This window comes from Schistocerca nitens, chromosome 9 (genome assembly GCF_023898315.1).
Source record: "Schistocerca nitens isolate TAMUIC-IGC-003100 chromosome 9, iqSchNite1.1, whole genome shotgun sequence".
Taxonomy (NCBI): domain Eukaryota; kingdom Metazoa; phylum Arthropoda; class Insecta; order Orthoptera; family Acrididae; genus Schistocerca; species Schistocerca nitens.
In genome coordinates this window covers 455,992,528-456,019,634 of record NC_064622.1, presented here as the reverse complement: position 1 = coordinate 456,019,634, position 27,107 = coordinate 455,992,528, and positions in this window count along the sequence as shown.

The window sequence follows — 27,107 nt, the reverse complement described above, 5'->3', positions numbered from 1 at the left end:
CTCCTTTCTGTAGATAAAACGACAGTGAAGGGATCTCTGTTGAAATATCAGATTGGTTGGTTGGTTGTTTTGGGGAAGGAGACTAGACAGCGAGGTCATCGGTCTCATCGGATTAGGGAAGGACGGGGAAGGAAGTCGGCCGTGCCCTTTGAAAGGAACCATCCCGGTATTTGCCTGGAGAGATTTAGGGAAATCACGGAAAACCTAAATCAGGATGGCCGGACGCGGGATTGAACCATCGTCCTCCCGTATGCGAGTCCAGTGTCTAACCACTGCGCCACCACGCTCGGTGAAATATCAGACAAACATATTTCTCCTGAAGAGAGGGTCCAGCCTTTCCGGCAGTTGCAGGGCAACATTCTGTCTCACTGGCTGATCTGGACTTATAACTACAACGAAATCGAACCTGCTGTCATGGTACAGTGAAACAGCTGAAATCAAGGTGAAACTACAGGTGTAATTTTTTCTGAGGACATGCAAATCTAATGTATGGTTAAATGATGTCGTTACCCATTCACAACTCTGGGTGGAGATATCATGAGAACGACAACTGTCATTCTGTAGATTGTAGAGTGTAATATTAGACTGATAATCAGGTAGGTTAGAAAATTTAAGAAGATTTAAGTTAGATATAGTGGAAATTGGTGTAATTCAGAAGCAGGAGGAAGGAGCACCTCTTCTGGTCAGATGATTTCAGGGATATAAATAAAAAATCAAATATGGTAATGGAGGAGTAAGTTTAACAATGAATACCAAAGTAGGAAAGTGCTTAAGCTGCCCTGGACAGCGCAGTGAAGAGACTGACACTAAAGCCGCATTTGCCACTGTAGCACCAGTTCATATGATAATTAGTTCTGCAGATGATGAAGAGATTGTAGAAATGTGTGATGACACGAAAGAAATTATTCAGATAGTTAAGGGAGACGATAATTTAACTCTGATGGCGGGCTGGAATTCTATAGTTGGAAACGAGGAGGAAGAAGCATAGAAGGTGAATATGGACTGGGGGGAGGAGTGAAAGAGGAATAGCTTACTAGAATTCTGCACAGAGAATAGTTTAAACATCGCTGACAGTTTCAGCCTCATGAAAAAAAGAATGTATGCTTGGAAGAGACTTGGAGACACCTTAAGCTTGCAGACTGATAATAGAGTGGTAAGACAGAGACATCGGAAACAGACTTTAAAACTTAAGACAATGCAGGGGCCAGATGCAGACTCTGGTCACAATTTAGTGCTTATCAACTATAGGCTAAAAGTAAAGAAACTGCCAAAATGTAGGACATTAAGGAGATGGCATCTGGATAAGGTGAAAGAATCGGGGGTTGCTGAGAGATTCATAGGGTGCATTAGGCAACGATTGACTGTAACAGGGAAGAGGAATACAGAAGAAGAATGAGTAGCTTCGAGAAATGAAATTAGGATTTATTAACAGAAAATTAATTTTCTATCACAATATGATCACCTTCAGCGCTTTAACGTACAAATTAAAGCTCGTAGGCTCTGGTGTCTAGTTATTAGCAATGACCGTTTCATAACTTCTGTTACTGTTAATAACTAGACACCAGTTACCGACGACCTGTAATTTGTACTCAAGAGCAGTGAAGATGATCATTATGTGATCGAAAATCGATTTTACTGTTAATAAAGCATAATAATTACTGCTGACCTTCCCCCTTATTTTATTTATCACATAGTCGTTGTGCACACAGCAGTCCATGGAGTCGCCAATCAATTTGAGAGATGAAATATTGAAGGCAGCAGAACCTCAGATAGGTAGGACAATATTGAATTCAATTTAGTAAAGAAGAAAATATAAAAATGGAGCAAATGAAGTAGGCGAAAGGGAATACAAACGTCTCAATAATCAGGATGACAGCAAGTGCAAAATGACTAAACAGGAATGGCCAGAGGACATATGTAAGTATTTAGAATCTTACACTGCTACGAGAAAGATATATACCGTCTACAGGGTCCTTTGGAGTAAAGAGAAGTAGCTGTGTGGATATCGAGAGCTGAGACGGAAAACCAGCCATAAGCAAACAACGGAAAGCTGAAAGACAGGAATAAATGGTTGGTCTATATAAGGGATATGAACTTGAATACAATATTATAAAAATGGATGAGGACGTAGTTGAACACGAGGTGGAAGATTTGATACTACGAGAGGAATTTGATAGAGCACTGAGAGACCTATGTCGAAACAAGGCCAGAGGAGTAGACGACATTCTGTCAAAACGGCTGTATAAATGGGAGAGCCAACAAAGACAAAACTCTTCCCTTTGGTGTGCAACATGCATGAGACATGCGAATTACCGTCAGATTTCAAGGAAAATATAATAATTGCAATTTCAAAGAAAACATCTGCTGACAGGTGTGCATATTACCGTACTGTGAGTTTAATAAGTCATGGTTGCAAAATACTAACACGAATTCCTTACAGAAGAATGGAAAAACTTGTAGAACCTGACTTTGGAGTAGATCAGTTTGGATTTATTTTGAAATGTATTACCACATGTGGCAATACTGAGGCTTAGAAAATAGTTTAAGAAAAGGCACCCCTACTTTTACAGCGTCTATAGACTTACAGAAATATTGTGACATTTTTGACTGAAATACAATATTTTCGAAGGTAAAATACAGGGAGCGGAAGCCTATTTAGAACTATTACGTTAACCAGACGGCAGATGCAAGTGTCGCGGTGTATGAAGGGGAATCAGTGGTTGATTAGGAACTGAGACAGGCCTGTAGCCCATCCTGGATTTCACTCAGTCCGTACACTGGGCAAGCAGTAAACAAAACCAAGGAAATGTTTTGAGTAGGACTCAAAGTTCAGGGAGAATAAATAAAGTCATTGGAGTTGACAACGTAGTTCTGTCAGAGGCAATAAAGTCTTACAGCAGAAGCTTAAGGTTGTGTCCGTTGATCCATCGTGGATGCGGGACAGCGGCTGGTCACTTATTTATGAAAAACTAATCACTAAGCACCCATACGTTTTTAGAAATGGTTATTTTATTTACAAGACCAGGTTCGGCAATCCATTAACTCCACCTCCAGGCCACTGCGTGTTAAAAACAACTAGTATAAGTATAGTATACAAAAATTGATATTCTAGATAATGAAGCGTAGTGAGATAAATTCTCAAAAACCTACAAAATGCATTGGGCGGTGTTAAGAAGTGTATCTGTGCACACAACGCACAACAAAGTAGAATAAGTACACCTACTGGTTAGCAACGAAAGTAACTACTTTGAGATCACAGAGTTATAATAGAACATGTCAAACATTTCAAAAACATAAATTAGAAAGTGTACAAAATCAGAAGCACAAAGGAATAATGCTTGTCTAGGTTTTTAAAAAATATATCCACAACCCTTACAGATGAGAATCACTCTTTTTCTTAGGAAACATTATCCGCACTCAAATTAAAAACTCGTGATACGACATATCAAGTACACAATATTGTGAATACCTATTGATTAAATAACACTAGTGATATATGAGATGTATTTATGACAGTATCAAAAATCTCTACTAGGGGCAAAAATCGGCCGACAAAATACTATGTAAATGATGGTAAGTGAAGAACCTGCACGGGATACTCATAAAATAGTCAGAGGGCATAATACTGTGTCCCAAGTAAAAAATGAAACGATATGACTTATTGTGTCTTAAACATCAATTAATTGGCGGTGGAACAAACAAGGGACCCCAAACACCATACTATTATGTTCACGGTATATTCGTTGTATAATGGAAATAAGAACGAGGCACTCAGACTACAAGAAAATTTTAACTCCTTATACCACAAGTTTCATTTCACTATGGAGTTTCATGTTGAGGGCACTCTGAACTTTTTTATTTACAGGTAAGTAGGAATGGCCAGTGTTCAGAATACGAGGTTTCTCGTAAGCCGACAGCAAAATTGTCATTATTGCTGTGAATTCCGATCATCATCCATTACAAAAGAAAGCATTCTTTCTTTCAGTGTTTCACAGGCTAAAATTATTTGCACCTGACCAGGTGGCAACTGCATCGAGAAAGCCTCCATTGTAAAGATATGGATTGTAAATGGATTTAGAGAAAGTGATAGAAAGGAAATGGGTAATAAAACTCTGTCAAAGATGCGCGAAGTGAAAAGTTTATTTGCTATTAACACACTGGGGAAGCTCCTACGACAAAATATAAGACTGTCGGTTTATAAATTTTGCAATTGGTGGTCTATAAAATTAAGTGTGTAGATTGTGACAAGTTTTACATCGCACAAACTTGAAAGCAGTTCAGAACTCGACATAGGGAACCGGTTATCCTGGCTGTGATAGTAAACTATGAGATCATTTACGTCAGTTCATCAATCAGCTTCGTGACATCGAAAACAATTTACAGATTCTTCATTATAAGAGTAGAGATGTTAATTTGGATACCTCAGAGGACCTAGAAATTTTCATAAACATAAGGCGCTTCCATGACCGATTAGATAATGACCAGATTAGTGGAGCAGGAGATTGGTTTTTAATACTTTTGATAATGGCTTCAATTGCCGTTGGAAATACAACTTGTAAGCTCATTGCGGCCACCGTTCATAACACCAAATGTGCAGTGACGATTTCCGATGCCTTGAGTATATTTTTGTATGCATTTATTTTCACATATGTTTCATTAGCTGTCTTGTCTTACACGTTTTTATGCCTTTTCGCTTCACTTTTGTCATTGTACCGTGCGCGGTTCGTGTTAATGCCTTTTATTGTTTGTCATCTTCTCTTACGATATTGCCGCCTCGTTTTCTTATTCCATTTACTGGCGTCACTAACTTCCTGCCTTATCTGCCGGAGGTGGCAGCAGCAGCGCTTATCGATAAGTGCACTGTCGTACCATCTCTGTAGCGACCGATAGTATTTCCGGGTCGTCGTGTGTCTGGAGTTCAGTTGCCAGCTCAGTCGGGACCCAGCAGCAGTGAAGACGGGGACACCCAGGATTTGTCGACCCCTGGCCGCACACGTGAACTATCCGACGGAAGCAGATTTGAGCGGAGACGACAGTGGGTTGGTCGTTCTGTCAATCGTCTCATCGGGCGTCGTGTATTTGGTCTTCCGACCACTTCTGGGCCCTTTCAATTGGTCATGTTCCTAGTGCAGAGACGTCGGGTGGCCAATGTGCCGGTGTTCCCTCTGCGTGGTTGGATCTGAGCCAGTGTCTCCAGGTCGTCGTGTATCCGAGTTGAGTCCGGATTCAGCAGCAGTGAAGTCAGGGACGGACCAGCAGTGAGTCGGTGGATGGAGTCGGTGGAGTGAGTCGGTGCAGTGAGTCGACAGTCAGTCAGAAGGCAGACAGTCGCGTGATAGACGTCGGCTCTGAGTCTCAGTCGCTTTTGGGTTGTGGACTGAGCCGGGTTCCTCGTTACTCGGCTGTCGGACGAGTTAGCAGTCAGTATCAGGCAGGACCGCACGGTGCAAGTACGCCCCGGGACCGTGGTCGACGCAGACGGAATGCCATTGCTCGGACGGTCGGCTTGTCGTCGGATGGCGACATGTGGTCTTCTGATCACAGACACCAGTATCAGTCGCCAATAGTGGGCAGCCTGCAACAGTCGGGTCCGAATGGTGTTAGTATTCGCCGGGACCACTGTAGGCGAAAATGGGCTGCCGTTGGTCATTTGCTCAGCCGGTTGTCTCAGTAGACGACGCCTTGGACCCTCAGGACGAACACCATTTCCAGAGTTGGGATGTGGTTGGACCTCGTTGGTTCGTTAGGACTGAGCAGCGACATAGTCTCCACAGTGTGGAGCCACGCCGCGGAATTTGGTGGCGGGCACGCGCTGTTGTAATTGGAAACGACGCTAGCTGTATGAGTAGCTTTTTGCTTTCCTCCGAAGCAGGATCCTCAAATTGAGTAATTAGTTACCTGTTCTTAAAACGCGACTGTTACGATTTTATTGTTATTTGTGGATTGTTGTTTCCTCAGCCGCTGACGCGTGTGATGACATGTCATGTGTTTTGTTGCCAAGAATCTGCAGCCTCCCAGTCACTTGACAGCTGTGAGTTGTGTTTTCGGTATTCTTTTAAACTTGTCTGGAGTGGTGTTTGATGCCTTGATCTTGGTGAGGCCGAGTTAGAAGTAATTGGTATCTTGGTTTATACTTCATCGGCCGATATTTTCCATTAATTGTGCAGTTGTATCTGACCATTGGAAATAGGTCAGATTGTCGGTCGGTCGTGAACCGTCCCTAGGTTATGTTGCTTTCCGATTAAGAGGTTGCCTGTGTGGCTGCCTGTCTCACCTAAACGTGCGGTAGTGTTACCTTCCCACGCCGATCCTTTCAACCTTCTGAGCGCCGTTCCTTGTGTTTTACATATTGATTTCCTTTTTGGTCTTAAGTACTCTGTGTGGCCTTCAGCCGAGTTTTAGCCTATTAAAATTGCAAGGTTTTTCTTCTTAGACCTTAAGCCGTGAAAAAAAAAATTGTTTCTTGTTTGGTATGTGGCCTTCAGCCGAATTTCAACCTTTCAAAATTAAAATTGAAAATTCGTTGTCCCCAGGCGTTAAGCCATAAATTGGTTTCAGGTTGGTGTATGGCTTTCAGCCGCGTTTTCAGCCTTTTCAAATCAAAAGTTGAAAACTTTTGTCCAGGTCTTAAGCCCTAAGAAATATTTTCTAGTTTTTAAGTGGCCCTCAGCCGAGTTTTCTAGTTTAAATTAAAAATTGGAAATTGCTTTGTCTGGGCTTTAAACTGTGAGATTGTTTGGGTTTCGTATCTGGCCTTCAGCCGAGAGTTGTGGGAAGCATTTTAGGATAAAGCCTTTAGTCGACTTTAATTGAAATTTAGAAGCCCTTCCGTTTAGGCCTTGTTTTCTGCATGGTGTGTGGCCTTCAGCCGAGTTTTAACCTCTCTTAAATTAAAAATTCAAAATCCTTGTCTTGCCCTTCAGTCACAAGATTGTTATTCTTTAGTATGAGGCCTTCTGCCCAGCTTACACGAAATATTTTAAAATAAGGCCTTCAGCCTTTTCAAATTGCCTTCAGCCAAGTTCTATGGGAAAAATTTAAGCTAAGGCTTTCAGACTGTTTATATTGAAGATAAAAAAATTTTCTAAAGAAGTGAGACCACCAGAGGAACTCCTGTACCTCAATTCCTCGCTTAGGCCTTGTGCATTGGATTTTCGATGTGGCCTTTAGCCGATCTAAATTAAATGAAAGGAGGTCTTTCGTGAAAATGTTGAGAGGTTTGATTCTTGCTTGTGTGATTGTGTGTTTTAAGAAATAAAGTGTATATGTTGTGTACAACTGACAGTAACTTATTTTGGCCCCTTTCCACAAGTATAACCGCATCCGGTCTCTCCTACTAGCCCAGGGATTTCAGTCAGTAATGTGGATATACATCTTATATTAAATTTCCTTATGATACTGGCGGCTCCGCCACCTGGCGTTGTATTAACCCAAGGTCGATTTACAGTATGGTTTTGGAATATATACTGTATTCGAACACGACTTATTGACACATAGTCAGCACGGATTCAGAAAATATCGTTCTTCTGAAATACAACTGGCTTTTTATACTCATGAAGTAGTAAGATATGTGCCATAGGACTTTCCAGAATTCATCGTAAATTCCTAAGCCGTCGCTAAAATACACTAATATGTGTTCAATTATTAGCAGAATTTCCGAAGTTTTTCGGTAAGAAGGCAATCTTGTATGCTTCGACATAGGTTTTGTATCTGCTGCCTGAGGGGCCAGTAAACTGGAGCATGATATCTTATATACCACACTTTTGTTCAATTTTAGAGAATTTTATTTATTATGTGGACTAGAAGGTATCCTCACTTATTCACGGTGGAGAAAGAAATCGTTATTTTTTTTTAAGAATAGCTGATCAATTATTTGTGAAATCGGCTATATAAGTGATGCTTCATTCTTGTGTATCCGTGTGCATAGAGTGCAATTTTTCTGTGTAGCAATTGACCATGGCAATATTTTATTATTGTGCCAAATTCGGTGGTAATTCTATTTTCTTCCAAATAAGTGAGTGTGCTTTGCGGAGTGGTGCCTAAATGATCCACGTTTGTGTGGTGCGAATTGGTGTTATATGCCTTCAGTTTTTATTGTATGTTGTGGATTTTAATAGCAATGAAATTTATGCAATTGTCGTCCTCATGCTACACAATTAATTTCATACCATCGTGGAAAATATTGTATTGTGTAAGCAGCGCTCGAGTCCCCTCCCAAGTGTAATCATGTACAAGCAATTTATCATCTAAATACGTCAAGTAGTATACTGTATTTTTATGGGGCCTATATACTTCCTTAAAAACATTAATTTCCAAATGACACAGAGATACATTTGTCAGGAAGCTTGATAATACTAATGCTCGTGGCTGGACCCTCTTTCTGCTGATAAACTTTCCCATTAAAAGTAAGGAGTTTATGAGACTATATCATTTGCAAATGCCGGTAACTTCCAATTTTTCTGAGACTCATACACTTTTGTGTTTCACTACATTATCAAATAAGGTAGGACCCTCTTTCAGCTGATAAACTTTCCCGTTAAAAGTAAGTTGATTGTGAGTCTATACCATTTGCAAATGCCGGTAACTTCTGTTTTTTCTGAGACATATACCCTTTTATGTTTTAGTAAATTTTTAAATAAAATAGCAGAGTCCCTGAGTATTTTTACATTTTTATTACATACGTTTATCCATATGTGCCTGTTGGTATATTTCCGATTATAGCATTTAAATCTCCCATAAAGAACATGCGGTTTTTATTCAAGCTCTTAAACATTACTTGTAATTATTTGTGAAAGTCAATATTTCCTTCTTGTGGAGCATTAGTTCCTATTTTTCTTTGGATTACACTTGTACCTGTGAGTCCTACTAATACAATCCGTTCATTTACATTTCCTAGTCAAGTATTTTATCATATTATATTCTAGACTTTGAGTGGCCCCATTTTTACTTCCTTTTTGTTCATTTTTCCCTACTGGTGATCAAAGTATAGTTTTCTATACATTCATTTCCAGATGTTTTCTTCTTTGTTTCTGTAACTAATGAAAAATCTGTCTTACATTCTGTGAAATGTTTCAACCTTCCCTTCGTACACTCTACTGTTTACTATCTTCTCCGTGTAACGTTCATAGATTGATTTTCACAAAGAAGGTCATTAACTTGTAATGTTTATGTTTTGCGATGAAGTCATTGGTTCACTCCTTCATAATACTCCAAACAACTAAAACTTCCTGACGCTGGAAAACCATGAGAGACCACTCGGAATTTCTTAATGTAACCACTCGCAAAAATCCACTCTTGGTGGGAACGCCTCATTTGCGAACTGTGCACAATACCTTGAAGGTCGTGTCCACACTAACATATATGTGAGCCCGGGGGGTTTTCAGAATGTATCGGAAATTCCGTGGCCCATAGCTAAAATATACTCTTCTGTGGCCAGTTAATGGTAGATTCTCCATAGTTCTGAGTAAGAAGGCAATCTTGTGTGCTTGGAACCAGGCTTGGAAACTGCTGCCTGAGTTGGCGGTAAAATGGAGCATGGTAGTTTATTAACCACAATGTTGAATTTTACGGAACCAGTCTTTAGGCTCTAGACTAATAGATACCCTAACTCATTCGCAGTGGAGAAATAAATCGTTGTTTTTAAAAACTGCTCGGCAATTACTAGTGATGTTTAGCCCAGATATCTGTTGCCTGATTTTGTGTACATTCATTTTTAATTTCCTTGTATATAATATGATACTATGTAAGCAACACTTCATTTTCATCTCTTGCGCCAGTATGTAGTAGCAAGACCTTCTTTCTTCTGGTAAACTTTCCCATCGAAAGTAACCGAATTATGCAACCATATTCCCTGCATAATGTCAGTAACTTCCGATACTTCGAAGGCAAACATTCTATATACTCTACTAAGATTTGAAAAAAGACAGCGAAATTGCTGAGTGTTTTCCGTTTTCATCATAATCGTTTCAACAAATGTGCTTACTGCTACTGAAATTCGTATGTTTTCACTTCTATCGTCTTGGTCTCCCGTGAAGAAAATCTTATTTTTACGGAAGGTGCTCAATATCATCTGTAATAGGTTGTAAAAGGGTTTATAGTAGTCAATATTTCCTTCATCTGGAACATTAGGTACTATTGTTCTTGGGATTGATCTAGTGCCTTCAATCTCTATTAATACAGTGCATCATTTTGCATTTCATAGTCAAGTGTTTTAGCTTACTGTTTTCTTTCGATGTAGAGGCAACACTTTTACCTTCTCTTTCTAACTGCTTTACACCGCTGTAGACCGTAGTGTATCCATCTACAGTTGACTTCCTGATGTTTTCTTACGTGTTTCTGTAATTTCTGAAAAGTTTATTTTGTTTTGCTTCAAATATTTAGCTGATTCGAGCCCCTTAAGATCAATTCCCTAATGTACTAGAAGGAAGCTTTCCCACGTTCATTAACCCATTGTCTCTTGCTCCTGTTTCTCACCCACGTCGTATCGCAGTTATCCGTTCTGTTCTCGAGACTAGTCTCCGTACTCCAAGTACGTTTATTCCTTCTCTATGTGGGGTACTGGCCCATCGCTGCTACAGCAATTTTCCCATGAGTGATCCCACCACCCACTACACTCTCATCTATCAGCTGATTTAGCATCTATGAACTTTATTTTGTATTACGGTTAGCAAAACAAGTATTTATGATATTTTAGCGAGGATTGTTTAAATCCATAAAATTTTTTGTGCTTCATGGTGAACCAGTGACGACAACTTGTCAAACAAATTTGTGAACATATCAGACTTATCAGATGAATTATCTGTAAATGTGGGTAAACTGTGGAACTCAACACCAGACCAAATATTTACGTAAAATATCCAGAAGTTCATGAGTATTGAAGTATCAGAATTTAAAGTGGAACTGAGCCCAAGATGTGCCGAAGGAGAAGTTTTCATATCGATATCTTTGAGAAGAGTGTGGAGAGGCCAAAGTATCATGTTTGGTCATTTCATAATAATAATTTAAGTAATTGTACATATGGATTTTCTCTGTGTTACTGGATATTGTGAAGCTTAGATTATGCCTGTGTCATCTCCTAAAAATTAGTGAATTGATAGACTATTGTGGAAGAATATTTTCCAGATGTTAATTGTCTTCTCAACATGTGAGAGGTTGATTTTTTCCATTGGATTCCAGCAAGGTACACGGCTGGTTGTGAATTTGTTATTATTAAGTTAGTTTCATATGTGATACTGGATATGTTTGTGAATGTAGGTGCCATTATGACCCTACTTTGACTGATATTTTACTTATGTACAGAAGTGCATGACAAAACTATATTGTGGTGCAACTGAGGACAGTAACAGCAGCACCAACAAGGCCAAAGGCACCTTATACCTCTCCGCTCCATCTGTAGAACGAAGGAAATAACACTGACGACCAAAATGCGGATACTTGAAAGTAATGTAAAATCTGTTCTTCTGTGTGAATGTGAAACATGGAAAGTGACAAAGCAGCTAATCCTTAAGCTGCAGACATTCGACAACAGATTTCAGTGGAACATCCTGGGGATAAGGTGACCAAATGTTATCTCTAACGAAACACTCTGGGAAAGAAGCAGCAAGAAGATAGCTGAGCTGCTGATAAGAAGTAGGCAGTTGACATGGTTAGGACACACATTTAATAGACCAAATAAACACATTGCGTAGGAAGCACTTTATCGCATGCTGCATGGACGATGAGGACGAGGCAGGCTCAAGATGAGGTGGAGATTATCAGGTAAAGCACAAGATCAATACCAAGGAAGAGGATGGGAGAAACTGAAAAATACATCAGAAGACAGAGCAAGATTGCAGTCCTTTATTGCAGGCCTATCCTGTATTATTATCTCATTCTTTTCATTTACCTACCTAGCCTATCTTTTTCTGCTGCTTCAACTCTCTGAGCACTACTCCAATTACTTTTTTATCATTTAAATATTATCTCACATTTACCAGAAACCTAAGTACATTTTAGATTACATACTTCAACCATTCTGTAGCTTTTAAAACTGAACAGGCTTCTTTCTTCATCCAACTCGCTTCAGACTCAACTGACATGTAACTCAATTAATTTTAGTTCTGCTAATTCTTTCGATGACATAAATGTTACGGCGTTATGGACAAACTTAATGCTGTGTTGAACAATAAATCCTAACAAAAAACATTTATAATGTAAAAAGACAGTAATTATTTATCAATCACGTTTCTAAAGTGAGGTACTAGCACCATTATGTAGATAACATGTATGTGTAATGTACAATACCGTATGTACATGGATTGACTATGTAAGGGAGATGAACGCGAAAACAATATGAACTGCTGTAGAAATGGGAGAGCCAACAATGACCAAACTCTTCCATTTGGTGTGCAAGATGTATGAGACATGCGAAGTACCCTCAAACTTCAAGAAAAATATAATAATTGCAATTTCAAAGACAGAAGGTGATGACAGATGTGAATATTACTGTACTAAGAGTTTAATAAGTCATGGATTCAAATAACAAACACGAACTCCTTACACAAGAATGAGAAAACTGGCAGAAAGAGACTTTGGAATAGATCAGTTTAGATCGAGAAGAAATGTATTAACACATGTGGCAATACTAAGCCTGCGGCTTACCTTAGAAGATAGTTTAAGGTAAGGCAACCCTCTTTTTATAGCATCTGTAGACTTACAGAAATTTATTGACATTGTTGACTGGAATACTCAAATTTCGAATGTAGCAAGGTAAAACACAGGGAGTGAAAGCCTATTTAGAACTTTTGCATAAACCAGACGGCTGCTGCAAATGCCAAAGTGCATCAAAGGGAATCAGTGATTGATAAGGAACTGAGACGGGGTTGTAGCATATCCTTGATCCTATTAAGTGTATACAAAGAACAAGCAGTAATCAAAACCACAGCAAAATTTTGTGTAGGACTTATAGTTTAGGGAGAAGAAATAAAATCTATAGGGTTTGCCGATGACAATGTAGTTATGTCAGAAACAACAAAGGGCATAAAGGAGAAGTTGAAACGAACGGACTGCCTCTGTCGATCCATCGTGGATACAGGACAGTGGCTGGTCAGATATTTATGGAAAACAAAATCCGAACAGCCGTATGTTTTTAGAAATTATTATTTTATTTATACGACCAGTTTCGGCATCCCATTAATGCCATCTCCACGTGGCTGCATGTTAAAAACGAGTATACGTTTTGTAGGTGTCAAGGTATACAGCAGTTGACGTAACAGGAAGTAAATTGCAGTGGTAAAAATCCTCAAAAGCTTACAAAATGCAGTGTGCAGCGTTAAGAAGAGAATCTGTGCACACAACTCATAACAAACCATCGAAACTAACTACTTTCACCACACAGAGCTGTAATCGAACGTGCCAAACATTACAAAAAACTTTAATAAATCAAAAGCACAAAGGAATAATGCTTCTAGAGCTTTATTATAAAAAATATCCACAACATTTACAGATCATAATCACTCCAGTTCTTGGTAAAAATTATTCCGGTTGAAGATAAAAACTCGCGATATGACATATGGAGTACACAGCAACGCCCATACCTATAGCCTAAGTAGCACTAGTGATATTTCAGATGTTGTTGTCATAATAGCAAAAAACGCTACCAGAGGCAAAACATAACGGCCGACAAATTATTAAGTGAACGTCAGTAAGCAAACAACTTGCAGGGGGTACTCATAACACATCTAGAAGGCATCATATTATATCCGAAGTGAAGAATGAAATGTCTTGACTTGGTGTCCCTTAAATGCCACTTAATTGGGGGGAAAATAGCACAATGGAACAAACAAAGAACCCCAAAAACCAAATTTTTATGTTGACGATATATTCGTCGTTTTTAATAAGTGTAAGGATGAGTCGATCAAGCTGCAATAAATTTTCAACTCTTTGCACTAAAATTTTAACTTTATTACGGAGTTTTTGTTGAGGGCTAGCTTAACTTTTTGGATTTTCAAGTAAGCACGATGGCCAGTATTCAGAATACGAGATTTTTAGAAAGCAAACAACAAGAGATGTCATTATTGCTGCGAATTTTAATCCTCCCCGATTACACAAGAAATGTTTCCTTTGTTCAGTGTCTCACAGGTTAAGACAATTTGCAATTCACCAAGTGGAAACCGACAGGCAGATAGCCACCACTGTACATATAGGGACTGCTAATGGATTTAGAGAAAGTAATATTATAGAAATGGGTGAAAACATTTTGTCAAAGACTCACAAAGAGACCAGTGTAAAGAAGGAAGGTGTCAGATATGTTGCTAAGATACATGTTGGCCCAACCTCTCTGAAGACGTAGTAATGAGTTTAAAAAGCATAATATGGTGGTAAGTTTCCATGCTATTAACAGACTGGGGAAGCTCCTCCGACATAGCATAGAGCAGTCTGTTACTACATTTTTCAATGGCCGGTCTACAAGTTTGAGCGTGGAACTTGTGACATCGGACAGACTGGGAGCGAGTTCAGAACGTAAAATAGGGAACACTGTTATCCTAGCTGCGGTAGTGTACTAGGACCTAATTTACGTCAGTGCACCCATCAGCTTCGTGACACAGAAAACAAATTACAGTCTTCATTATGAGAGTAAAGTTGTTTAACTGGATACCTTGGAAGACCTAGAACTTTTCATACATAGAGGAACCTTCCATGAAAGTTTACTTAATGAGAACATCACTGGAACTAGAGATTGTTTCTTAATACTTTTGATAATGTTTTCAGTTGCGATTGGAAGTAAAAATCGAACACCCTTTGCGGCCACTTTTTACAACAACAAATGTAGAGCGGCGTTTGCTGCAATTTTGAGTATATTTGCATATGCTGTAATTTTTACATCCGTATTTTTGGTGTCATCTTACAAGTTTTTAATACCTTTTTGCTTTACTTTTGTCATTGTAAGTAATCTGGATATACAACTGTTTTAAACATCCTTATGATACTGACGGCGAAGCCACCTGGCGTTATGTTAGCCCAGGTGTCCTCTATCGGCCGCAGCGCGCATTAACTGCAACTCTGGCTCTGGAAAATTTGGTTTCTGTATATGCGAGTGGGAAGCTATTGTACCTGAAATACCGTATGCATTTCTTGATGTACGGTATTTACAACTGCCTGTTGAGCTCGTAAAATTGCGTATGGTATGTACATGTATGTGTTAGTTACTATCTGGCTGAGTTCCATCATTCATTACACAGGTTGGTATCTTGTATTCACACGTGAACAGTAATGACATAGTCAAGTGAGACCCTTTGTGGTTGACATGTTTGTAGGGGTTCTCTACTTGTTCCTACCTAATATTTTCCGGACAGTTAGCTGATGTTTTAGGAACAACATATCACATCTTTTCATCTTCACTTTGGTGTATAGTGTTACGCCCTCAAGGTGTTTTATGAGTATCGCCCGCAGATACTTTTGTTACCGTCATTTACTTAGAAATTATGTCGCCCTTTGGGTTTTTCCTCTGTTAGCGCTTTTTGGTATTGTGTTGACTACATCTGATGTATCACTCCTGTTGATAATATTTAGATATTATGTATGCAGAATATAGTGTACTCCATATGACATATTGAGAGATTTTAACTTTAGTGAGAGTAGTTTTTCGTAAGAACTAGGGGGATTCTCATCTATAAGAATTATGGATATTTTTTATAAAAATGTAGACAAGATATATGCGTTTGATCTTCTGATTTTGTACATTTTCTATGTTTGGTATGATTTATTGCAAGTCTATGATCTCAAAAGAACTAGTTCGATGCTAACCAGTGGGTGTTACTTACTATGCTTTCTTGTGCTGTTTGTGCATGGGTACACTTCTTAAGGCTGCATATTGCATTATGTAGGTTTTAAGCGCTTTTATTTCTACGCCTCATTTTCTCTAATACCAACGGTTGTATATCTTGACATATCGTACACGTATACTCGTTGTTTTTAACATGCAGTGGCGTAGAATTGGCGTTAATGAGATTCCCAAAATGTTCGTGTAAATAAAATAAAATCTAATGAAAATATACAGCTGTTTGGTGATTTTTCTTTGCCAAAAAGAATTGACAGTGTCTTGAAAAGAGGATATGAGATGTACATCAACAAAAGCAAAACAAGGGGATTGGAGTGTAGTCGAAATAATATCAGTACCATTAGAAGGTCGTAAAACTGACTGCCCTGATTTCTTCTGAACAGTGAGTTCTTACACTGGTTATGAAATGCTGTTAAATAGCGTGAGTCCGTCTCAAGTGTGTAGGTTGCTGTTAACTTGGAGAGAAATGAAAGGTCAGATTTCTAATATTATTGAGATTACTGTAAAGAATGGTATTTTTGTGCTTTCTTTTTTTGTACTGTTGCATGGTATAAGAAAAATTCGTTACGTCTGAACCATCCTCGCATGTTATAGATTAACATTTGTATTCGGTTACACATGTGATAGGAAGTCCACTCTCAAGACAAGTACCATATCTTAACTGTGATGGGAAGTCCACCTTGAACACAAATACAAGATTCTACCTGTTGTAAAAGTCAAGGTCAACTGAAGTAATAATTTTTTGTTAACTATCTCAGTTCATCATATAGTTAAAGTAGAAAACACGTAAATTAACAATCGTGCTGCTTAAGAGTGGCCTACATCCACACTATTGTCTCACTGGCAGAGCAGTACTCACAAATGTATATGCGACCTATTAATTTTAAAAGCTGTCTTAATCATATGCATGTATGGACGGAGTAATTGCTGAGGTGGGGAAGGTGTGGAGGGGAACTGGTATGCCAGATACTTATGAAGTGTCAGGTACCAATTTATTCGAATACAGTGTACAATAGATCTTCATGTGCTATGTAAACATTCCTTCTTCTAACTTTTTGGGTGATGCAAGCAAATAGGACCGTAACAAAGAAGAATAATACCAGAGTACTAACAAATTTTATTCTGATTCGAGATATGAATCTGTGAAATTACATTTATCGTATTATACAAGGGAAGTCAAAAAGTAATAAACTCTTCTTTTTTTAAGATGTTAAGAATGCAACTACTTGGGTTGAAAACACAACATTGACGATTAATTTCAGTATTTTCAATATAACTGCCGTCTATTCTCACTATCTGGATCCGTCTTTTAACAATGGCATATATTTCAATACAGATAAAAGCTTGGTCCTGCTTCCGACGCATTTGATGCAAGAATGCTTTCACAGTGTCCTCATCTTCAAGGTGAATCCCACGATGAGCTTATTTTAGGGCCGAAACAATTGGAAGTTTGATCGTCATGTAAAAGTAGAACATCCGCCATAACTTTCGTTGGGCAAATTCTCTGAAGATGTGCTTTAAAGTGCTAGGAGGTAGCGAAGTTTCAGTCTGTATTGATTGACGATCCGTGCTCCAAAAATCGACCATAATCACACCCTTTGAATTACACAATACGGTAATATGTTTTGAATTTTTGCCCCTCCAATGAGTTTCTGTGATGCCATTCCATTTACAGCCTCCTTGATTCTGGTTAAAAGTTTCTTCTTTGGGTAGTTTCTTTCAAGAAACTCCTCTCTGTCCAAACGGAAGCGCTGCATGAGTTGAGAGGCCATTCTTATTCTGGCCTCTTTATCGTGATCGGTTAACGTTCTTGGTACTCAAGTTGCACAAGCAGTCGAGTATCCTAGTTGTTGAATACTCCTAATCGCCCTGAATTTACTGAGGGAGGTAATGCGAAACAAATCATCTGCAGTCAGCCGGTGACCACCACTGACGAAGTTGACTCGCTGAATGTTATGTGGAAGCCTGAAAAGCACCAGTCTGCCGCTCAGCGATTCATCAGCCAACGGTGTTTGTCCTTCACTTTTGTTACAGCGATAAATCCATTTTCTAAAGTTCCTGATATCCACTGCTGAATCACCGCACACATTTTCTGTCTTCCATTAATACAAATGGGAGTTTCACCTTCTGCATTCAAAAATTCTATCACAGATCGCTGCCTAATTTGAACATCGATGAAGATCGTTTTAGAAAGTGACTACTTCTGGTGACGGGGGAAGTTACTGTGGCACTGGTTTAGAAGAGAAGCGATGAGGAATAGCGACAAATTAAATTTTTCATTTACCAAACTGTATTTAAGAAGGTGAAAGTCGGTGGAATTAGATCTTGACTAACCTTCGTACAGAACATATGATGCTATAGCAATAACATATATCTCATACCTAATGATAATAAATACTTCTCTTTTTACATAAAAATTAAAATATTCAGCGAAGGACTCTTCTTGGAACTAGATTTCGCGGTGGTGAATGGGATAGTATTCAGTACAAAGGAAGTATGAACAATAACGTCTTGAATCACCGATTATTTAGTGTTTTATTAAGTCACACATCACTTTCGGGTCCTTTGGATCCATTATTGTTATTGGTAACATTTCTCTGAGTCCCTTCACTCAGCTTCAGCCATTATTTTATTGTCGTACGTCGTATTTTATTGTCGTTGCCGTGCAACCATCTTCTTCTCACCTGTTTCCGTACGCTACTAGTCATTGTACGAATATGTAAATGATTCAGTCCTATGCTACTGCTGCAGGCCGTTAACAACAGATATCGGACTCGTTCCATGCATCATATTACTGGTGCAGAAAAGTACATTATTGACAGAAGTAAAGTAGTAATTTAAAAAGATTTTTTAATATTTCTTAAATAACCATGAGTAGCAGAAGCTGCCAATTGATTCAAAGTTCGTGATTTTATGTATGTGAATTGCTATTCGCTCGAGCAGATGGTTGTGTAATGTTACCAAATTGGTTTTTGTCTTTTTTATGATGTGATACGATTGGTCCGTATGCCGTGCAATACCTTACCCACACGTGAGGAGATTTCAGTGAAGAGCCACAACGCTAGCTTTGCGGAGATTGTTGACGGATCCAGCCCTCAATCTCAGACTAGTCCGTTTCCACTAAAGTGCAGGCTACGTCGTGCTGATCTGACCAGAGACCTCTAACAGCGAATGTATGTTAAATCGGCGGATTTTCATTGTTTATCCGCTGGAACAGGACTCCGCGCGGTACTCGAAAGGCCAGAGATCATAGGCGACGCATTTCTGTAATCGTCGGCAATTTATTCGCTATGCGCTCATATATTTCTCAAAAGAAATAACGGTCAGTTGATTGCAGAAATTCAACACCTCACCATATAGATGTGAATCAGAATCTTGAGAACTCTTCTGAGAAAACTCAAAACATCGACATGCTTGGAACATGACGTTCTTGAGCCTAGGAAAACTCCAGTAACTCCAAACAATGGTAAACAATTGTTGTAACACAGTTGGGGGATAATATAATAATGAACATGGAACAAGAAAATTTCTATAGACACTTCCAAAGGGTTGTTTTATTTAAAGGATGATCAAAAAGACCGTCTGATTTCATTTCCATTTTAGCGCATATGGAATGTAGCGGCACACCCTATGCGGGTTTATAACCACAAACATATAGGCAAGAGATTTGAGTGACATTCGGTAAATGCAAAGACGTTTTTCGGTATGAAGGCAGTCTTGTGTGCTTTGACACAGGTTTTGAATCTCCTGCCTGAGAGGCTAGTAAACTGGTGACTGATAATTTATATACCACACTCTTGCTGAATTTTAGGGAACTTCGTTTATTCTGTGTACTAGAAGGTATCCTAACTCATTCACAGTGCAGAAAGGAAACGTTAGTTTTAAAAAATAGTTGAGCAATTAATTGCGAAATTGGGCCTAGGTAAGTGATGCTTTATTTTCGTGCTTTTGTGTGTAAAACCTTTCTGTTTTCTGTGTAGCCAACGACCATGGCAATATTTTATAATTGTGCCAAATTCGGTGCTAAGTCTGTTTTCTTCCAAATTAACTGAGTGTGCTTTGTGGAGTGGGGCCTAATGGTTGTGTGTTTGTGTGGCATGTGTTGATGTTATGTATCTTCAATTTTTGTTGTATGTTGTAAAGTTTAATGGCAATGAAAATTAAGATATTGTAATTCTCATGCCTCACAATGAATATCACACCATCGTGGAAACTATTTTATTGGGTAAGCAGTGCTTGAGTTCCGTGTCTTGTGTCATGATGTAGGTCCAATTTATCATCAAAATAGTTCAGTTAATATACTGTTTTTATTGGAGACTATTTACGCCCTAAAAAAATTATTTTCTAAATGATTCAGAGATACATCTGCCAGGAAGCTTGATATACTACTGCACATGGTTGGACCCCTATCTGCTGATAATCTCTCCCATAAAAATTAAGCAGATTATGAGATTATATGTCCATTTTCATTAAATATTTCGTTAAACATTATTATTTAAATAATTTTAGAAACTATAATAAATTTCGTTCTTTACATGTGTGAAATTACACTCCTGGAAATGGAAAAAAGAACACATTGACACCGGTGTGTCAGACCCACCATACTTGCTCCGGACACTGCGAGAGGGCTGTACAAGCAATGATCACACGCACGGCACAGCGGACACACCAGGAACCGCGGTGTTGGCCGTCGAATGGCGCTAGCTGCGCAGCATTTGTGCACCGCCGCCGTCAGTGTCAGCCAGTTTGCCGTGGCATACGGAGCTCCATCGCAGTCTTTAACACTGGTAGCATGCCGCGACAGCGTGGACGTGAACCATATGTGCAGTTGACGGACTTTGAGCGAGGGCGTATAGTGGGCATGCGGGAGGCCGGGTGGACGTACCGCCGAATTGCTCAACACGTGGGGCGTGAGGTCTCCACAGTACATCGATGATGTCGCCAGTGGTCGGCGGAAGGTGCATGTGCCCGTCGACCTGGGACCGGACCGCAGCGACGCACGGATGCACGCCAAGACCGTAGGATCCTACGCAGTGCCGTAGAGGACCGCACCGCCACTTCCCAGCAAATTAGGGACACTGTTGCTCCTGGGGTATCGGCGAGGACCATTCGCAACCGTCTCCATGAAGCTGGGCTACGGTCCCGCACACCGTTAGGCCGTCTTCCGCTCACGCCCCAACATCGTGCAGCCCGCCTCCAGTGGTGTCACGACAGGCGTGAATGGAGGGACGAATGGAGACGTGTCGTCTTCAGCGATGAGAGTCGCTTCTGCCTTGGTGCCAATGATGGTCGTATGCGTGTTTGGCGCCGTGCAGGTGAGCGCCACAATCAGGACTGCATACGACCGAGGCACACAGGGCCAACACCCGGCATCATCGTGTGGGGAGCGATCTCCTACACTGGCCGTACACCACTGGTGATCGTCGAGGGGACACTGAATAGTGCACGGTACATCCAAACCGTCATCGAACCCATCGTTCTACCATTCCTAGACCGGCAAGGGAACTTGCTGTTCCAACAGGACAATGCACGTCCGCATGTATCCCATGCCACCCAACGTGCTCTAGAAGGTGTAAGTCAACTACCCTGGCCAGCAAGATCTCCGGATCTGTCCCCCATTGAGCATGTTTGGGACTGGATGAAGCGTCGTCTCACGCGGTCTGCACGTCCAGCACGAACGCTGGTCCAACTGAGGCGCCAGGTGGAAATGGCATGGCAAGCCGTTCCACAGGACTACATCCAGCATCTCTACGATCGTCTCCATGGGAGAATAGCAGCCTGCATTGCTGCGAAAGGTGGATATACACTGTACTAGTGCCGACATTGTGCATGCTCTGTTGCCTGTGTCTATGTGCCTGTGGTTCTGTCAGTGTGATCATGTGATGTATCTGACCCCAGGAATGTGTCAATAAAGTTTCCCCTTCCTGGGACAATGAATTCACGGTGTTCTTATTTCAATTTCCAGGAGTGTATTTTATAACGCTAAAGTATAAGAAGAAGCTTCATATTCGTTCGTCTTGCATTATACTATATTTGTGAAGTGGGTTAAAGTGTATAAACAAGAGAGCGATTTGAGCAATGTGTTGTGCAGTTGAGACATCAATTAATGGAAATTCCTGACATTGAAGAATTTAAAACGTTATCCTGGATCATTTTGCAAGTGTTTCACTGTTTTTTATTCCATTTTCAGTTGTTCGATCCACAAATTTTGGAGTTTAACAGCTACTATTCTCACAAGAGAAACATACAATTTGCGTGACTTCGCTCAATGGCCACCGTAAATAATGTGTTAAGTGACGTCCACCCAGATAATGGACTAACAGGAGCCAAAATGTATCTTGTGACTAAATAAAATAAGAAATTCTATTTGACTTAATTGCATATTATTAATACTTTCTTTGAGAGATCTTTGTACATTGGTGAATCGTATGAAATAAATGACACATATTTATATATATATATATATATATGTATATAGAAATCTTGATTTTGTGTAATACAAAGGGCTTCATAACGGCTGGAAACGAATAATTTTTAGGAATATGGAGATATCACTCAATGTAAAGAAAAAGAAGAAACTATGGTAGATGAATATTTTGTTAAGTTACTGTGGCGTATTCGAGACTGATTCAAATTTACTTTCTAATAAAGCAATATGCAATGTTGGTAGAATGTAACGTATCATGTTTAGAAGTCATAAAAGAGATCTGTGGATGAGGAACAGACGAGGAGACAGGAGGGATAATGTAATGGTAACACATACTTTTGGAAACCACATTTTAAATCCTGAAACATTTCCATGGTCAGATGGTGACCATGACCTCAGTTTATTGGTTACGAGCAGCAGTGTAACACTGAACAACAAACTCAAGAAATTTAGGATACTAACAAGACTGTACCTGAATCAGTTGAAAGAAGCAGAGGTTGTTAACGGGTTCAAGAAGAGCATCAGATAACGGTTGACGTAAGAGATGAAAAGAATGCAACGAAAGACGAGTGAGTATCCTTAGGACTCGAAGTAATCAATTGAAAAAATAATTAAATAGAGTGAAAGACAAACTCAGTACAAAACCGTGCATGATGCACAAAATATTAAATCTGACGGGCGAAACGAGAAAATATGAAACTAGAACCAATAAACAAATTGTACAGAAACGAGCCTGCAGTCGAAGGGCATGAAAGCGAAGTAATGACTGAATACGAAATCAGGCAGTTTTGTAGCATATCCCCATACAATAATAATTCTCGCTGCTGAGTAGACAATAAAGGGAATCTAGGAGAAAATTGGAAAAGGAATTTTCGTTCAGTGAGAAGAAATAGTTTTGCAGATGGTATTTTAATTCTGTCAGAGAGAGTTACAGACATAGAAGAGCACTCTATGGAATGAATTGCTTGTTGGAAGGAGGTTTGACAAGAATAAGTTTTGAAGAGGATGGTGGGCCGTAGTTGGTTCAAATCATGTGAGACTGATGCAATAAAAGGAGACAATGAGACACTGAAGGGAAAAAAGATGTGATTTGCTATTTGGGAAGCTAAATAATTGATTATGGCTGGAGTACTGACACTGCCGATAGCACGAAACGCAGTTCCGAAATAGAAAAAGTTGTTCACATGTAATGTAGATTTAACTATTAGAAAATCTGCTGTGAATCTGTTTGTCTGGAGTTTAGATTTATACGGAAGTGAAACATGCACGAAAAGTAGTTCAAACAAGATGAGAATAGAAAGTTTTTATATGTGGTACTACAGTAAAACTTCAATAAAGAAGCATGCACACACATTTTAAGGCAGGAAGCGATCAACACGTTAGTAATAGAGAGATGTGTGGGGGGTAAAATTGTAGTGAGAGACCAATATCTGAATACAGCAAGGAAGTTCAAACGGAACTAGGTGACAGTAATATTGCATATAATAGAACTATATGGAGAGCTGCATTACACCACTTTTCAGACTAAAAACGACAACAACAATAACAGCAGCAAACTGTGCTTACTTGACTGCTAAAAGTCTTTATAATAATGCACAGTTCATGTTACTTGGGTTCGATCTGACTTTCTGCCTTTAAACTTATGGCTTATACGTGTATTAAACGAACTGATTCTGAAATTATACTTGTCGCTGTGATTTGTCTGATTATCTTAAAATTCAATTCTATGCAGCACGGTAGTGAAACGTTAAAATCAGTAACCATTTCTTTTACTACTCTGTTTTCCTTCATTTAGATCATCACACTAATGATAAACCACAACGAATCACTTAAATAACTGAAATAAATGCATCGTAATTTTCAAAAGGGGAGCCGCAAATACTGTGTGGGATAAGCTCTCGTGGTATTACCGACTATAAGGTGCATATTTCACAGAAGAAATATCCTACGAGTTTTTCCTGTTATCCATTCACTGTTAGCTACGGGGTCAACATTGTTATATTAGCTTTGTCAGCGATAATGACATTAATTTGTCAGCAGGATTCCCTTCTTGCAGTCATTACTCAACCTGAGCACATACTGTGTACCCAATCTGTCTGTGTCTTGTGTAGATATGTTCAAGTGCGAAGACATTTTCAGAATGTTTGCGTAGCATGTAAATGAGGCGGGACGTGGGTACCAGCCCGGTATTCACCTAGTTGGATGTGGAAAACCGCCTAAAAACCACATCCAGGCTGACCAGCTCACCAGCTCTCACCATTAAGCCGCGATTTAATCAGAGGCTGGCTCGCCTCCCCGTATCCCGGAAGTTGATGCTTTAGCACTCTCGGCTATTCGGGCGGGTAAACACTTATTACTAACGTTAATTTTTACCAAATACATTTAATTACATTTCACTTATTACCAATGGGAAGAAGATGTTATCCTCTGGCTGTCTTTACTTTTATGCAACAGGAAAGCTACTTAGGCTTCATTTAAACTGACGGTGGTGCACACAGATAATTTAACACAAGGCTTGCATTACATTATTCCTAGGATGGCACTAAACTGTGCGAAAGGTGCTGGAAAACCTCTACGAGATTCGAACACAAAAGAATTTCAGCAGCCAGCGAACGACACCTGAACCACATGTTACGTCATCAGTATCTTCTTCCGTGTCGCTTTCGTTTATTGCCAGGTTTTCCAGTGCTCGCCACCGCACAAGACCTGAACCATGTCTTACCTCGTCCGACTCCTTACCTCTCTCTGCATCGTCTTCTTGCTCCTCCTCCTCTGGCAGCACCTCCAGCAGCCGGCGTTCTCTGGGCACAATGTCCTCTGCTCCCTCCTGTGGCGGCGGCTGCTCGAAACCCCCACCTGAGGAAGAATAAACGTGATAGATGAAGAATTGGCTATTATACTGTTTATAAATCACATGTAATTTATCGCTTTTAACTGGGCTTCCAACATTCTGAGGTCAGGGATCTACTTTCGTACGCAACCTAATGGTCTGGTATCATGACTACATACGAATTACATACACGAGACACCTTTTAAACGAATAAACTCTCCTCTGTCTCGCTTTGTCCTCTACAGTGCTACTTCGCAGAGTCATTTGCACTATATATTAAACGATTCTCTTTTCTGAACAATGATGCTGCCTTCCTGGTTATATATCATTCTTACTTACGCTTTCGCGCAGAGCGCGTCACATTTACTATTTCTTCCTCAAAACACAAGAACAAAATTTACACCGATATAAGGCAAATTCGTTTCTCTTTGTAGAGATATATGCGATACAGCTAACCGGATTAATGCTATCAGAGTGTTCATATCCTTTTTCATCTCAGTAGTCTCACAGAATTGCCTCAAAGTTGCAATAGTTATCACGTAACAAGTATCTAGGTGCGAATTTGCCCTTTGCCTGGTACATCAATAAGTATGAGATTGTTTCGTAGTTCTCTGATACCACTGTGCAAATCAATGCCTTGATGACCATGTATCAAATGCTACCATTTCTGTTCTAAGCATTTAAGTCACATTAAACAACGTATGTACTACATAATCCAAGAAATGAGGAAATAGTTGTCTTAGGACTACGATGAGAACGGAGACAGAGAAATAAAGTGTTGAGGAACACCAAAATTTGAAACAACGCCTTCTGGGTGCGTATTCCCAAAACTGATTACTCTCCCTTCTTCACTATTCTCAAGCTAGTGTGTAGATAATATCCCTCCACAAATATTCCTCAATTACGTAATGGCATCAGTCGCTGCCACACCCCAAATATGTCTATGAATACATCACAATTTAAGTATACTGTTTACAATGAAACAAAAAAATTATAGAATCTTCACAATGCACAAAATTTCAGATAATGTACTACGGTCTTGAATCATTTAGTACCACTAGAATTCGCTTTAAATTCAAAATTGACCTCTAGACGAGCTGTGGGTACTTACAGTAATATTCCGGCAAACCCGGCCAATCGCCGTCCCAGGGATTCTCTTCTTCTTCCACAGGATACTTACCGCCACAGGAGCCTTGAATTAAGTTAAGAACTGCCTCCAGCTCATCCCTGGAGTAACTGTGTACCAGTGGTACACAGCGGCAGTCCTCCAGACCACCTCCTGTCTACAAAACAATAAAATAATATGTGAGATTCAATGAAATATGTAATGTATAAGAAAAGTTTAGTAACGTATGTAAATCCGTAAAACGAAATACAGGTATAGTGATATTCTCCTGATGCACTATTTATAATGCGAATGCACACAGAAAAGCAGAATATTATTCACACAAGTGCTGATGAAATAATTTTAAAGTCGATACTCACAGGTTCATGCTGATTACATGCATAGTTCGGAGATAGTAAATTTGGAATTGGCAAGCCAGCAACGGCCATACCTGTGTACAGACCATTGTAATGTGAATCAAAAATTATAATTTTATCAAACACGTTTACCGGAACGGTAGAAAATGAAAAAAAAAACACATTAATTTAAAACAAATATAGCCGGAAACGTAAGAAATAGAGATGCGAACGTGGACACACAGGTAACAGGTAGACCTAAAAGTGGGAGAGATACAATATGGGTGCGCAATTTGTGTGTCTACGTGAATACGTTTATGTTAACACGTATTTATCTACACGTCTTTACATGCATAAAGATACAATTACTCACATAAGACGTCCCTACATGTGTTGCCAATTCATATCGAATGCAACGATTCTAACACTAACGGTCTTTACGAGCGTTCACATCTATCTAAAAACAAAGTAACGTCAACGTATCAGAAATAATAGAAAATTCGTAATTCTCATTAACTTGCTATCAGCGTTTTTACTTCACTTCATGAGATGAAATATCAAATTCTGTTTAG